Consider the following 16,255-nt stretch of genomic DNA (forward strand, 5'->3'; position numbering starts at 1 on the left):
CGTTGGCGGTAGTGGTTTCAAATTGGAATCACTTATTATGGTTGCGACAAAGGAGGTGCCTCATGCTTATTGGTGGTTGGTCATCTATACGCTTTTATAATAATATTATGTATTTTACCTATTTATTTTTATCTATTTTTATTAATTTTTAGGCATTTTTTGTAATTTTAAATAGTTTTTATGTCACATTTTTATAAAAATATTTAATATTTATGTGTTATATTATTACAAGATGATTGGAAAATTTCTCCATTGTTTTTTCTATATTTATAATAAATTTCATATTATTTTAATATTTTATTAAGTATTTTTCGTTTTTAATTAAAATATTTCATAAAAAATATTATTTTTTGTAAAAAATATCATTTACAATGTTTAAAAGTCATTTGTGAATATATTAGCTAAGTTGTACTTTGGTTTGTGCTATTTGGTGTTGTACATGTCAGAGTATCTATTATGATACTCTGACATGTCTACTCCTGAAACTTGGTTTTTTAAGCATATATAAGGGGGGTAGAGGTGTTGAAAGGCACCTCAGGTGCTTGCTACAAGGCAGAGGCGGGCATGCATGGGGGACGCTGGCATGGGGCGTGGGCATTAGGGGCATGCACGGCTTGTCGGTGCTACATCCCCGATGTTCGCAAACCGCGCCGACAAGTACTCATGTGGGCTCGTAGTACGCCTGATGGTGACACCGCTCATGGCAAACATTGGCTTTTGGCAATGAACGACGGAGCGTCATGCAAGTAGCGCCTCAGGGTGCCGTGCGCATGGGGCGAAGCTTAGTACATGTTAATTGCCATTGGATGTTGCGGGCAAAATCGGGAGGCGACATCGCTCGTGTCAGCTGATGGCTTTTGGCAACAAAATGGCAAAGCATCGTGCAAGTAGGCTGCAAGGTGCCATGCGCATGGGGCGAAGCTTAGTAAGTTGCCGATTGCCATCAGTTGTTGTGGGTTGTGTCTGGCACCGCTCGTGGCAGCTGATGGCTTTTGACAACGAACGATGGATCGTCGTGCAAGTAGCGCCACAAGGTGCCGTGCGCATGGAGCGAAGCTCAGTACATGTCAATTTCCATCGGGTGTTGCGGGCAACATCGCTCGTGGCGACTGATGGCTTTTGGAAACAGAACGGCAAAGCATCGTGCAAGTAGCTCCTCAAGGTGCCATGCGCATGGGGCGAAGCTTAGTAAGTTGCATATTGCCATCGGTTGTTGTGGGTTGTGTTTGTAAACCCCCCACCCCCACCCCCCGTGGCGGTTGATGGCTTTTGGGAATGGAACGGCTAAGCATCGTGCAATTAGTGTCATAAGGTGCCGTGCGTATGGGGAAAAGCTTAGTAAGTTGCCGATTGCCATCGGTTGTTGCGGGCAACATCGAGAGGCGACATTGCTCGTGGCAGCTGATGGCTTTTGGCAACAGAACGGCAAAGCATTGTGCAAGTAGTGCCACAAGGTGCCATGCGCATGGGGCGAAGCTTAGTAAGTTGTTGATTGCCATTGGTTGTTGTGGGTTGTGTTTGGAACCGCTCGTGGTGGCTGATGGCTTTTCGAAATGGAATGACAAAGCATCGTGCAAGTAGCGCCGCAAGGTGCCATGTGCATGGGGCAAAGCTTAGTAAGTTGGCGATTGCCATCGGTTGTTGCGGGCAACATCGGGAGGCAACATTGCTCGTGGCGGCTGATGGCTTTTGGCAACAGAATGGTAAAGCATCGTGCAAGTAGTGCCGCAAGGTGCCATGCGCATGAGGCGAAGCTTAGTAAGTTGCCGATTGCCATCGATTGTTGTGGGTTATGTCTGGAACCGCTCATGGCGGCTGATGTCTTTTGGCAATGGACCGGCAAAGCATCGTGAAAGTAGCGTCGCAAGGTGCCGTGCTCATGGGGCAAAACTTAGTAAGTTGCCGATTGCCATTGGTTGTTACGGGCAACATCGGGAGGCGACATCCATCGTGGAGGCTGATGGCTTTTGGCAATAGAACGATAAAGCGTCATGCAAGTAGCACCGCAAGGTGCCATGCGCATGGGGCGAAACTTAGTAAATTGCCGATTGACATCGGTTGTTGTGGGTTGTGTTTGGCATTGCTCCAACCGCCTATTCATGCTTTGCGGGGCTTGTCTTGGCTTTACAATGTTGGCATCGACAACAACACATGGTTGCACGTTGCGTGTTGGGGCTGTTGTTGTCTTGTATCGGCAAGGCATGTATACGTGCGGCACATGAGTGGTGTTTGGTTTATGTGGCTAGGTTGGATCCCTGCTTGAGTCGCAACGCCCTAGCCTGCATGGTATCTCAATTATGGCACAAGCGCAAATTAGGCTTGTTTGGCGTCGGTTTTCTGTGTTGCATACCTAATGGCAAGGCATTATCAAGCACAATTGGTTGCCTTTCGCCCCTCGCATTTGACGTGCGGGGAGAACCAAAAGCTGTAGTTGTGTCCTAGGTCATCCTCGCTTTGCCTTGCGATGGCTTGGTCCATGACTAGTATGCTTAGACTCTCGGATTTGGTAAACATAATGGGCATGGGGTTTTCATTGGCTCCTATCTACTGAAAGAATGCTCCTTACGAATGACGGTCGTGCTCGTCTTGGGTTTGGCGGTGCCCTTTGGATCGGCCATGCTCATGCAACGCTGGCGTCAATGAGTAATGCTACCTGGTTGATACTGGCAGTAGTCATATGCTTGTCTCAAAGACTAAGACACGCATGTGTAAGTATGAACAAATTTAGACTGTGAAACTGCGAATGGATCATTAAATTAGTTATAGTTTATTTGATGGTATCTACTACTCGGATAACCGTAGTAATTCTAGAGCTAATAAGTGCAACAAACCCCGACTTCTGGATGGGAATCATTTATTAGATAAAAGGTTGACGCGGGCTCTGCTCGTTGCTACGATGATTCATGATAACTCGACGGATCGCACGACCATCGTGCCGGCGACGCATCATTCAAATTTTTGCCCATCAACTTTCAATGGTAGGATAGCGGTCTACCATGGTGGTGACGGATGATGGAGAATTAGGGTTCGATTACGGAGAGGGATCCTGAAAAACGGCTACCATATCCAAGGAAGGCAGCGGGCACGCAAATTACCCAATCCTGACACGGGGAGGTAGTGACAATAAATAACAATACTGTGCTCTATGAATCTGGTAATTGGAATGAGTACAATCTAAATCCCTTAACGAGGATCCATTGGAGGGCAAGTCTGGTGCCAACGGCCGCGGTAATTCCAGCTCCAATAGCATATATTAAAGTTGTTGCAGTTAGAAAGCTCATAGTTGGACTTTGGGATGGGCCGGCCGGTCTGCCTTAGGTGTGCACCGATCATCTCGTCCCTTCTGCCGGCGATGCGCTCCTGACCTTAATTGACTGGGTCGTGCATCCGGTGCTATTACTTTGAAGAAATTAGAGTGCTCAAAGCAAGCATACGCTCTGTATACATTAGCATGGGATAACATTATAGGATTTTGGTCCTATTACGTTGGCCTTCGGGATTAGAGAAATGATTAACATGGACATTAGGGGGCATTTGTATTTCATAGTCAGAGGTAAAATTCTTGAATTTATGAAAGACGAACAACTGCGAAAGCATTTGCCAAGGATGTTTTCATTAATCAATAACAAAAGTTGTGGGCTCGAAGATGATCAGATACCGTCCTAGTCTCAACCATAAACGATGTTGACCAGAGATCGGCGGATGTTGCTTTTAGGACTCTGCCGGAACCTTATGAGAAATCAAAGTTTTTGGGTTCTAGGGGGGTATGGTCGCAAGGCTGAAACTTAAAGGAATTGACGGAAAGGCACCACCAGGAGTGGAGCTTGCGCCTTAATTTGACTCAACACGGGGAAACTTACCAGGTCTAGACATAGTAAGGATTGATAGACTTAGAGCTTTTTCTTGATTCTATGGGTGGTGGTTCATGACCGTTCTTAGTTGGTGGAGCGATTTGTCTGGTTAATTCCGTTAATGAATGAGACCTCAGCATGCCAAATAGCTATGCAGAGGTATCCCTTCGCGGCCAGTTTCTTCGAGGTACTACGTTCTTTTAGGCCACGGAAGTTTGAGTCAATAACAGGTCTGTAATGCTCTTAGATGTTTTGGGCTGCACGCGCGCTACACTGATGTATTCAATGAGTTTATAGCCTTGGCCGAAAGGCCCAGGTAATCTTTGAAATTTCATCGTGATGGGGATAGATCATTGCAATTATTGGTCTTCAACGAGGAATTCCTAGTAAGCGCGAGTCATCAACTCGCGTTGACTACGTCCCTTCCCTTTGTACACACCACCCGTCGCTCCTACCGATTGAATGATCTAGTGAAATGTTCGGATCGCGACGACGTGGGCGGTTCGTTGCCTGCGATGTCGCAAGAAGTCCATTTACCCTTATCATTTAGAAGAAGGAGAAGTCATAACAAGGTTTCCGTAGGTGAACCTGCTGAAGGATCATTGTCGAAACTTGCAAAGCAGAAAAACCCGCGAACTTGTTTAAACACTGGGGAGCAATGTGGCCGGGGTGCTTCGGCTTCCGTCCGCATGGCTCTCTTCTATGCCCGGCGAGCACGCGTGCGTGCTGGGTGATTAATGAACCCCGACGTGGAAAGAACCAAGGAATACTAAATTGAAAGACTGCCCCTCGCGCCCCATTCTCAGCGCGCGCGGGGGGACTTGTGCTTCTATTGAAACACAAACGACTCTCGGCAACAGATATCTCGGCTCTTGGATCAATGAAGAACGTAGCGAAATGCGATACTTGGTGTGAATTTTAGAATCCCGTGAACCATCGAGTCTTTGAACACAAGTTGCGTCCGAAGCCATTAGGCCGAGGGCACATATTCCTAGGCATCATGCATCGCGTCACCCCCGCACACCGTGTCCATTCTTTTACGCGGCGCCTTCCTGAGATTCCTTGGAAGGGCGACGTAAGGCTAAGCAACTGATGTCAGTGTAGTTGTTGTCCGCCAATTGAGGTCCCCTCCGTACGCTAGACTAGATTGTCAGTGCCTTACGAGAAAACCAATGTCAAGAGTAATTGAGAGAACATGAATGAGAATTGAGAATGAAAGAAAGCTTGATTGCATTAATGAAATCTATTACAGAAAGGCAACGCGGTGTCAAGGGGGAGAGACACCGGTACAGAGAATTGTTGCTTGCTAGAAAGTTTGATTGCTTGATCCCCCCTAATAATACTTAAAAAAAATAAACCGAAGGTACAAGACTAGACTTGATTAAGCTAGAGAAACATATTGGAAGTACATGGAATAAAACTATTCTATATTTACAATGAAAAAGACGTAGTTTTCTATAAGGTAGAAACAGGTCCGTTGTCAACAACATAGTCTTTGGCATCAGGGTCTGCGTGTGCTGTGTTGTCCACGCGTGCGGTGCTGTTGGAATCCGCCTACGGTTGTGCGCTGGCGAGGGATATCTGTGGGGCGACAGAGGCACATGCGCGCTTGTCACTTGGCACGGCCAAGACCACGGGGCCATCTGTGGCGCTAGGCATTGAGAGGCTTGCTAGGACGCCACGGGGCGCGCCCAAGGGGTCATAGGGCACGACAAGAAAGCCGCTCCTGACATTCTCCCCCACCTGAGTTGGCGATGTCCTCGGTGCCTTACTTGCAAGATAATCTTCAATATGCTTTGAGGTTTGTTCCTCTCTCCCAAGTGTTCTCCTCTGCATCACATCCCTGCCATTTCACCAAGAACTCTTGGTGATCTTTCCTTGAGGCATGAATCACTCTATCATCAAGGATAGCTTCAACACGCCGATATCATCAAGGAAAGCCGCCCATGACATTCTCCCCCACCTGAGTTGGCAACGTCCTCGGCGCCTTACTTGCAAGATAATCTTAAATTAGGCTCTTATAGGCTTTGAGGTTTGTTCCACTCTCCCAAGTGTACTCCTCTGCATCACAGCCCTGCCATTTCACCAAGAACTCTTGGTGATCTTTCCTTGAGGCATGAATCACTCTATCATCAAGGATAGCTTCAACACGCCTTTTCCTGGTTGAATTGGGCCCTCGAATACTGGGTATTGTGAGCTGGCTCCGTGAAGGATCCTCCATGTCTTCCCGAAAAGGTTTCAGGAGGCTGACATAAAAGACAGGATGAATTTTCCACCAAGCTAGGGTATCCACTCGGTATGCAACTTTCCCAATGCGCCTTTCAATGGACAAGGGTCCAATGTATTTTTTCAATAGGCGAGGGTCATGGACCCCCGCAAATAAGTAACGATTTGGAATTTTGACCATCACTTTGTCTCCTACTTGGTATTCAACAAAGCGACGATTCTGATCAGCATGCCAATTCATCCGCTTTTGAACCTTTACAAGATAGCTCCGCACTATCTCCAAATTTTTCTTCCACTCTTTTGAGAAGCTAGCAGCTCGAGGAGATTTAGACATATTTGGTGAATTGACTGTGTGTGGGAGTAGTGGTTGCTATCCGATAACAATTTCAAAAGCGTTTTTATTTGTACTAGAGCTCTTTTGTGAATTGAAACACAGTTGAGCAGCATCCAGAAGCTTCACCCAATTCTTCTGCGATCCGGTTACAAAATGATGGAGATATTCCTCCAACATACCATTGAACTACTCCGTCTGGCCATCAGATTGCGGATGAAAACTTGAGTTGTGACTCAACTTCGACCCAAGGCACTTAAAGATTTGGGTCCAAAAGTTACTAGTGAAGCGTGAGTCACGATCACTAACAATGTCTTTGGGTAGGCCCCAATATTTGACGACAGGAGAGAAGAAGAGTCGAGTTGTATCTTTTGCTGATATATATTGTGGGGCAGCAATAAAGGTAGCATACTTGGAAAATCGATCTACCACAACCAAGATAGTTGTTAGATCTTCGACCTTGGGCAATCCGGTAATGAAATCCAGGGAAACACTTTCCCAAGGTCTCTTTGGGACAGCTAGTGGTTCCAAGGGTCCGCTTGTGTTAAGAGGTCTGACTTGTCCTTCTGGCATACTAGACAAGTCTTCATATACTGAGCAACGTCATCGGCCATTTGAGGCCAATAATATGCACAGCGAAGTAACGTCATGGTGCGTTCCTCACTGGGATGGCCGACCCACAAAGTATCATGACATTTAGCCAGAAGGGTCCTTCGTAAATCTCCTCCTTTAGGAACATAAAGTCGGTTCCCTTTCACTTTCAGAAAACCATCTTCCATGTAGAACTGGCGAGTCTTGCCCTGTCCTACTAAATCAACCAAATACTGTGCAGCAGGATCATTGATGAGTAAATCCTGTATATAGTCCTTGATGGAGGTGGCTACTTCGCTCCCCCTTAGGGTGGCGAGTAGGCATGACGATGCTAGATCAGCTCTCCGACTGAGCGCATCAGCAACATGATTGGTCTTTCCACTTCGGTACTCCAGGTTGAAGTGAAATTCAGCTAGGAGTTCCTGCCATCTGGCCTGTCGACCATTCAACTTCGGCTGGGTCATGAAATGGCTAACAACTATGTTGTTTGTCTTGACCACGAATGGGGTCCCCAGCAGATAGTGCCTCCAAAGGTACAAACAGTGGACGACAACCAATAATTCTTTCTCATGGGCGGCATAGCGCCGTTCTGCATCTTTCAGCTTCCAACTCTCGTACGCTACAGGATGTCCTTCTTGTAGCAAGACTCCACCGAGGGCATAGTCAGATGCATCTGTTTGTACTTCGAATGGTTTGGCCAGATTAAGAAGGGCCAAGACGGGGCTACTAGACATAGCCGCTTTCAATGTGTTGAAGGCCTCCACTCGCTTGGGTCCCCATTCCAAAGGCATGATCTTATTAAGGAGTTCTGTCAATGGTACTGCAATGAGGGAGTAGTTTTTCACAAATCGCCAATAGAAATTGCATAGACCAAGGAACGCCCTCAAGGCGTGGATATCCTTAGGCGGCAGCCAATCTGTGATTGCCTGAATCTTCTGCTGGTCCTTCTTGATCTGCCCTTCCTCAATGACATGTCCTAGGAAGTCAATTTGCTTTTGAGCAAAGGAGAACTTAGATAGCTTCACATATAGTTCATGCTCCCGCAATCGAGCTAGGACCTTCCGCAAGTGCATCAGGTGTTCCTCCAATGTTTGGCTATATACCACAATGTCATCCAAGTAGGCCACCACGAATTCATCAATGTACTCTCGGAAGACTTGGTTCATCAAAGTGCAAAACGTAGCTAGGGCGTTAGTCAAGCCAAATGGCATAACCAGGAAATCGTACGACCCATATCTTGTCACACAGGTCGTCTTGTGCTCATCACCCTCTGCAATCCGAACTTGCCAATAACCTGTCTTTAGGTCTATTTCGGTGAACACCATCATACCACCCAGTCTATCGAACAAGTCTGCCATTAGAGGAATAAGGTACTTATTCTTCACAGTAATTTTGTTTAGAGCCCGATAGTCCACAAAGAGTCATAGACTACCATCATGTTTCTTTTGGAATAGCATAGGGGACACATATGGGGATTTGGAGGGCACGATAATCCCCGTGTCTAGCATTTCCATCAATTGTCTCCAAAGCTCGGTGAGTTTGGGTTGTGACATTCTGTAAGGCACCCGGGCGGGTGGCTTCGCGCCCGTCACCAGCTCAATTTCATGGTCCACAGTGCACCTAGGCGGTAGTCGCTTTGGCATGTCTTGTGGCATGACATCTTCAAACCTAGTAGTAGCTCCTTCACGGGCTCAGGAATGGGACCCGAGGAGCGTTCTACATCTTCAATGCAGAGGGTTTCTAAGAACGTGGGTTCATGTCTTTTGACCCCCTTCTTCAACTGCAAGGCCGTGATATTTTCAACAGCCATCTTCATGGGCATGCACGGGATAATGCAGGGCTTGGTCCCGTTTGCTCCCATCATCAGTAATATGTCAGCATACAGTATAGGCATGGTTTTGGTTTGCCTCATGATTTCCAATCCAACTATCAACTTGAAGTCATCTATGATCACCACACGCAGGTTGAATATTCCTTTGTAAGGGCCAAGCTTCACTGGTACTTCTATGGCTATTCCATCCACTGGCTGGGGAGGTGAGTTGATAGCCTTGACATGGCCTCTACCTTTCCCTACAACTAGACCAAGGCTCTCCACCTAAGTTGAGGCTAAGTAGTTGTGAGTAGCATCCGTGTCTACCATGGCCCGGATGGGCTTGCCATTCACCTTCATCTCAACGAACATTAAGGTCCTCTCATGACTAAGAGGAGTCTCCTCATCCACCTTCTTTTTCCCTTTCTTGGTGACTGGACATGGGACCTTCTTCTTACGGATACCAGCACTAGTCTCTGCTAATGCCTCAGAAATGGATCCAATAATTGCATTGAAGGTACCTACTGGTTCAGTCTGATCCACATCATCTGAGTCGTCATCAGTCCCATCATCAAAAGTCTAATGGGCGTTCATATGTGTATGTGGGCACTCATTGTTCCAATGTGGTCCGTCGCAATGGCGACATCCTGAAGGAGGCTTCATCCCCCGATCATTGTTGTTAGATGCAGCACTGTTGCTGCTTGTGGAGGGAGACTTAGGTTTGGTTGAGACCCGATCTCCCCCACTTCTACTAGGGCCACCATTGCTAGACTGGCCCCCTTTGAATCCCGCTCGGGTAGGCGGTTGAGGCCTATCCTTCCGAGCTTCCATTTGATAGTCCCCAAGGCATTCAGCTGCTTGGATCGCCTTGGGCAGGGTATCTACCCGTTGCCTTTGTAGCTCCATACGGGCATAAGGTTTCAGCCCTTCTAGGAAAGTGAAGAGCTTGTCTTTGTCCCCCATGTCGCGTATGCTTAGCATGAGCGCGGAGAATTCCCGCACGTAGTCCCGCACAGATTTGGTCTGACGGAGCTCCCGTAGCTTTCTCCTTGAATTGTATTCAACATTTTCGGGGAAGAATTGTAGGCGGATGGCTGCCTTCAGTTCTGCCCATGTTTCGAGAGCATCTTCACCGGCCTTGATGGCTTCGTATTTCACCCGCCACCAGAGTTTAGCATCACCCTGAAGATACATGGCAGCAGTTGCTACCTTCTTAGCTTCTTCTAGGCCCCCAACAACATCGAAATATTGTTCGACATCAAATATGAAGTTCTCCACTTCCTTGGCATTCCTAGCTCCACTGTATGGCTTTCGATCAGGAATTTTTAGTTTTTGTTTCGCGGAAGTGGGGTTTGCAGTGCCCCCGATTTGGTTTCCACCGCCTCGCAGTAGGCCCTGTAAAGTAGCATTGACGACATTGAGCTTGTCTGTCAAGTTGTCAATAGTTTATTGTATGGCAGTCTCTCTATCTACCTCTTGTGCCCTATAAGCTAAATCCTCGGCACGCTCCTATTAGAGTCCCTCAAATTTGCCAAATATTTCAGCTGCCTCCGTAGCTGCCGTTTGCCGGTCTCCCTCGGAGTCACGACTGATGTTTTCTATGTAAACTTCGGCCTGGAGCACCCTGCGGTCCTGGTCGTCCAACCTTTGCCCTAGGCTGGTTCTTAGTTCAGGCACCGTATCCATGATGGGTAGTAATTCGTTGACCGTCTGTTCAAGGGCCGCAATGCGGTCCCCATGATTCACCATGGTCAGAAATGGTAGTAATGGCAATGCGTTCCCTCGTCCGATATCGAGCCTAGGCTCTGATACCAACTGTTACGCGACACCTTCCTGAGATTGCTTGGAAGGGCGACGTAAGGCTAAGCAACTGATGTCAGTGCAGTTGTTGTCCGCCAACTAAGGTCCCCTCCGTATGCTAGACTAGATTGTCAGTGACGTACGGAAAAACCAATGTCAAGAGCAATTGAGAGAACAAAATTAAGAATTGAGAATGAAAGAAAGCTTGATTGCATTAACAAAAGATATTACAGAAAGGCAACGCGGTGTCGAGGGGGAGAGACACCAGTACAGAGAATTGTTTTCTTGCTAGAAAGTTTGATTGCTTGATCCCCCCTAATAATACTTAAAAAAATAAACCGAAGGTACAAGACTAGACTTGATTAAGCTAGAGAAACATATTGGAAGTACATGGAATAAAACTATTCTATATTTACAATGAAAAAGACTTAGTTTTCTATAAGGCAGAAACAGGTCCGTTGTCAGCAGCATAGTCTTTGGCATCAGGGTCTGCGCGCGGCCGACGATGCACCCCGGTCGGATGTGGAATGGTGTTGAGCCGGTACGCTGATCGACTCGGGGCATCGACCAGCGTGGATTGGAGGGGAAAAGCCCAAGCTTTTGACACGCTCGTGGAACGTCGTCTCCTTGATTGTGGTAGGTAGCGCGTGCCTCTGGCGTGCTTCGGCATCTGCGCATTCTAGACGCTGGCCTATGGGATCCCCATTCGACCTGTCTTGAAACACGGACCAAGGAGTCTGACATGTGTGCGAGTCAACGGGCAGGTAAACCCATAAGGTGTAAGGAAGCTGATTGGTGGGATCCCCTTGAGGGGTGAACCGCCGACCGACCTTGATCTTTTGTGAAGGGTTTGAGTGTGAGCATACCTGTCGAGACCCGAAAGATGGTGAACTATGCCTGAGCAGGGCAAAGCCATACGAAACTCTAGTGGAGGCCTGCAGTGATAATGACGTGAAAATTGTTCGTCTAACTTAGGCATAGGGGAGAAAGACTAATCAAATTGTCTTGTAGCTGGTTCCTCCGAAGTTTCCCTCAAGATAGTTGGAGCTCGCGTGCGAGTTCTATCGGGTAAAACCAATGATTAGAGGCATCGTGGGCACAACATCCTCGACTTATTCTCAAACTTTAAATAGGTAGGACGACGTGGCTGCTTTGTTGAGCCACGCCACAGAATTGAGAGCTCCAAGTGGGCAATTTTTGGTAAGCAGAACTGGCGATGCGGGATAAACCAGAAGCCGGGTTACGGTGCCAAATTGCGCGCTAACCTAGATCCCATAAAGGGTGTTGGTCGATTAAGACAGCAGGACGGTGGTCATGGAAGTCGACCTAGTACGAGAGGAACCATTGATTCGCATAATTGGTCATCGCGCTTTGTTGAAAAGCCAGTGGCGTGAAGCTACCATGTGCTGGATTATGACTGAACGCCTCTAAGTTAGAATCCGGGCTAGAAGCGATGCATGCGCCCGCCATCCGCTTGCCGACCCGTAGTAGGGTCCTTTGGCCCCCAAGGGCACGGGTCCTTGGCTAAGTAATTATGGCGGAAGAGCTGCAGTGGCCGCCTTGAAGTACAATATCCATCGAGCGGCGGGTAGAATCCTTTGCAGATGACTTAAATACACGATGAGGTATATTACTCCTCCCTTGATGCTATATTATACTAAGTGTTGGAAAATCGAACAAGTCCTCAAGACCTTGGAACGTATACTATTTGTGTACTAAGTAGCCAATGTGACTTGACACTTAGTCATGTCGAGGGAAAGGTTAAACCAAATTTCACTACTAGAGGTTTTTCGGTGTGTCTCTTGCGAGGCCGAGGCCTATGACAAGGGCGATGTGCCAATACAATGTCGCCAGTAGAGGTTTTTCGGTGTGTCGCTTGCGAGGATGAGGCCTATTCCAAGGGTGATGTGCTAATACAAGTTGTCAAGTAGAGGTTTTTAAGGCGTTGCAGTGCGAGGCCAAGGCACAACCCAAGAGCGATGTGCCAATTCTATGTCACAAGTAGAGGTTTTTCGGGGTGTCGCTTGAGAGGCCAAGGCCTATGTCGGCATGGACATGGCACGGGGAAGGGCGTCGTAGGACATGGTAGGGCGTGGCCATGTCACGGCGTAGGACATGTCAGGACGTCGCAGGACATGGCAAGGCGTGGCCATGGCACGATGCAGGACATGTCAAGATGTCGCAGGACATGGCCATGGCACGTGTCAGGACGTCACAGGACATGGCCAAGGCACGGGTCCGCTCATGTCGGGACATCGCAGGACATGGCCATGGCACGTGCCAGGACATCGCAAGACATGGCCATGGCACGAGTCAGGACGTGTCAGGTCACGCAGGACATGGCAGGACATGGCCATGGTACGTGTCAGGACGCGTCATGATATGGCAAGATATGGCCATGGCACGTGTCAGGACGTCATAAGACATGGCCATGGCACGTGTCAAGACGTCACAGGACATGGCCATGGCACATGTTAGGACGTGTCAGGATGGTGCAGGACAAAGCTATGGCACGAGTCAGGACATGTCAGGACGTCGCAGGACACGACCATGGCATGTGTAAAGACGTGTCAGGAGACATGGCCATGGTGTCACAGGCATGTTTTATGTCACACAAAAACAGCCCGCACGGCAGCCAAGTCTCGACTTGACTTCAGCCTGCTCCAACACTTGGCCAAAATTCTGCAACTTTGGACTTAGATTTATTTAGGCAGCGTTTCAACGTAGTAAGTAGATACTGATTTTAGGCAACAAAAAATAGATGAAGGGACAAAAAATTAAAGTGAAAAAAGGCACAATATACAAGATACTCTTTCCCAACTTTGTATTTAACTCGAGAATACAAAGAAAACTCAAAACTCAAAGTACATCCGCGTACAAAATGAAGATCACTCTTGACCCTCACAAGACTACTCTTAGCCTTAGGTTGTTTTCACTCTTGAAAACAGGTTTAGGACTCCTTCCTAACTCAATAGTGTGCTCTCACATGTTTTTCACTCCATTCTCCAAAAGGGAAAGGGTGCTGTCCATTTATAATTTATGAACCAGCCCCATTTACACAATAGTTGCCTATATTTAGGCTTAGGCACTTGCCCACTCAGCCCACTACTTTCGCTTAGTGTAGTTGACACCCCCAACTACTAGGATCATGTAAATCATTCTAAAGATAATGAGATCATGGCCCCAAAAATGTGCTAACTCCTACCAGCTTTTTGGACAAGGCTCAATTGCTGCCCATGTGCACAGCATATGCCGATAACCGCCTTTGACTTTGTCAATCCAAGACTTGTTGCCCAATTTCGTGCCATGGCTTGGACCAGGCACCAATGCCATTGTATCCACCTGCATTATGCCGCAACTTGCCTTGCCATCGCCCACGAACTTGGCCCGTTTGCCGCAACTCAATGCCTTGACAAGTCTGTCCGTGCACTGCCTTCCCGTTGCACATTTGCTTGCCTTTTCCCATCCGTTTTTGCCTTGCCTTGGCATCAATGCCTCATACCTTGATGCCTTTGCCATGATTAAGTGCCATCCTTAGCCCGCAACTCATTGTCAAGCCCTTACCGATTTGCCTTGCCTCCGTCAAAGCCTTGGCCACCACTTGCCCGTTTCCCATTTTTGACATTGGTGTTGCTCGTGCACCTAGCTTTGCAACACTCTCGCTGCCTCATGACAACACTCTTGTTGTCAAGTCAAGCTCAATTGGCAGAGGTCTAACAAACCACCCACACCCTTTGAAACTCAACGTCCTCGTCGAGGTCAACTCAATGTATGAGTCCTAAGGGGTTGACAATCAACGCACCTTGACCCCCTTTCTCTTCAGCTACAATTTCATTGACACCAACAGTTTGTTTGTCACTGTTCAGCACCTCCAATGCAACCCTCTTCTCCGCGACAGTCATAACATTTAACACTGCCTTGTTCGGACAGTCCCTTGCTTGATGTGGTCCATCACAAAGGAAACAACCACTGAATTTGCTGCCCTTCTCCTTACTCTTTGAAGTTCCAGCTTCCTGCTTCCCTTCCCCTTGTGTTCATTTGCATTTCCATTTTCAAATTTCTTCCACTCCTTTGCGTTGTCCTTCTTTCCGTCTTTGGAATTTGAAGTAGAAGCCTCATCACTCAAGTGAAAATCGCCCAATGCATCAGCCACAACCACAACACTTGCGAGGTTTTGAATATTTCACCTTCGCAACTCAAGTTGTGCCCACTGTTGCAGCCCACTCATGAAGTTGTGCAACTTGTCTTCTTCCTACATGTTGCTGATGCTCAGCATCAAAGATGTGAACTCTTTCACATATGCTCTAACTGATCCAGTGTGTTTCAACTTTTTCAGTTTGTCCCTAGCAATCCAAGATGTATTACTAGGAAGGAACTGATCCTTCAATTCCTTTTTAAGCCGCTCCCACGACTCAATCTTTGGTCTACCCAAACTTTCATCTTCAGCCACACGAGTGCACCACCATAACTTAGCATCTTCACTTAAATACATGCTAGTCAAGGTTACTTTCTCCATCTCGTCTTGCACACGAATAACATGAAAGTACTGCTCCATATCACAAAGAAAATTCTCCAACTCGCGTGCACTCCTTGCACCACTAAATGCCTTAGGCTCAGGAATTCTCACCTTGAGACGTTCAGCACCACGTTGAGGAGCATTCTCGCCCACAACACGTCATAGCACCACTATCTCGACCCTCAGATCCGCATTCTCTCAACTTAGCCTTGCCAATTCTGCCTCAAGGTTGGCAAGCCTTGTCATAAGGGTCTAAATTTCTTCACCATCAGGAATATTTCCCACCAATGCTTGCAGTTTTGTTAGCCTTTCCCGCAGTTCATTGTTACTACCAGCCATGTTCTCGAACAAGACCACGAAATCTGCCACTACCCGTCGTGTCTCCATCACGAACCTGCTCTGCTCTGATACCAGTTGTCACAGGCGTATTTTATGTCACACAAAAACAGCCCGCGCAGCAGCCAAGTCTTGACTTGACTTCAGCCTGCTCCAACACTCGGCCAAAATTTTGCAACTTTGGACTTAGATTTATTTAGGCAGCTTTTCAACGTAGTAAGTAGATACTGATTTTAGGCAACAAAAAATAGATGAAGGACAGAAAATTAAAGTGAACAAAAGGCACAATATAGAGGAAACTCTTTCTCAACTTTGTATTTAACTCGAGAATACCAAGAAAACTCAAAACTCAAAGTACATCCGCGTACAAAATGAAGATCACTCTTGACCCTCACAAGACTACTCTTAGCCTTAGGTTGTTTTCACTCTTGAAAACAGGTTTAGGACTTCTTCCTAACTCAATAGTGTGATCTCACATGTTTTTCACTCCATTCTCCAAAAGGGAAAGGGTGCTGTCCATTTATAATATATGAACCAACCCCATTTACACAATAGTTGCCTATATTTAGGCTTAGGCACTTGCCCACTCAGCCCACTACTTTAGCTTAGTGTAGTTGACACCCCCAACTACTAGGATCATGTAAATCATGCTAAAGATAATGAGATCATGGCCCCAAAAACGTGCTAACACCTGCCAGCTTTTTGGACAAGGCTCAACTGCTGCCCATGTGCACAGCACATGTCGATAACTACCTTTGACTTTGTCAATCCAAGACTTGCTGCCAATTTCGTGC

General features: G+C 47.2%; 1 non-coding gene across 1 annotated transcript; it reads left to right on the forward strand.

Moving 5' to 3' along the window:
- The first annotated feature begins 4,696 nt into the window (after positions 1-4,696).
- LOC142165642 (5.8S ribosomal RNA) lies at positions 4,697-4,852 on the forward strand. Its single transcript, XR_012696296.1, has one exon. It is a non-coding gene; the product is annotated as a 5.8S ribosomal RNA (ribosomal RNA).
- The last annotated feature ends 11,403 nt before the right edge of the window (positions 4,853-16,255 follow it).

Source organism: Nicotiana tabacum, chromosome 10 (assembly GCF_000715075.1).
Source record: "Nicotiana tabacum cultivar K326 chromosome 10, ASM71507v2, whole genome shotgun sequence".
Taxonomy (NCBI): Eukaryota; Viridiplantae; Streptophyta; class Magnoliopsida; order Solanales; family Solanaceae; genus Nicotiana; species Nicotiana tabacum.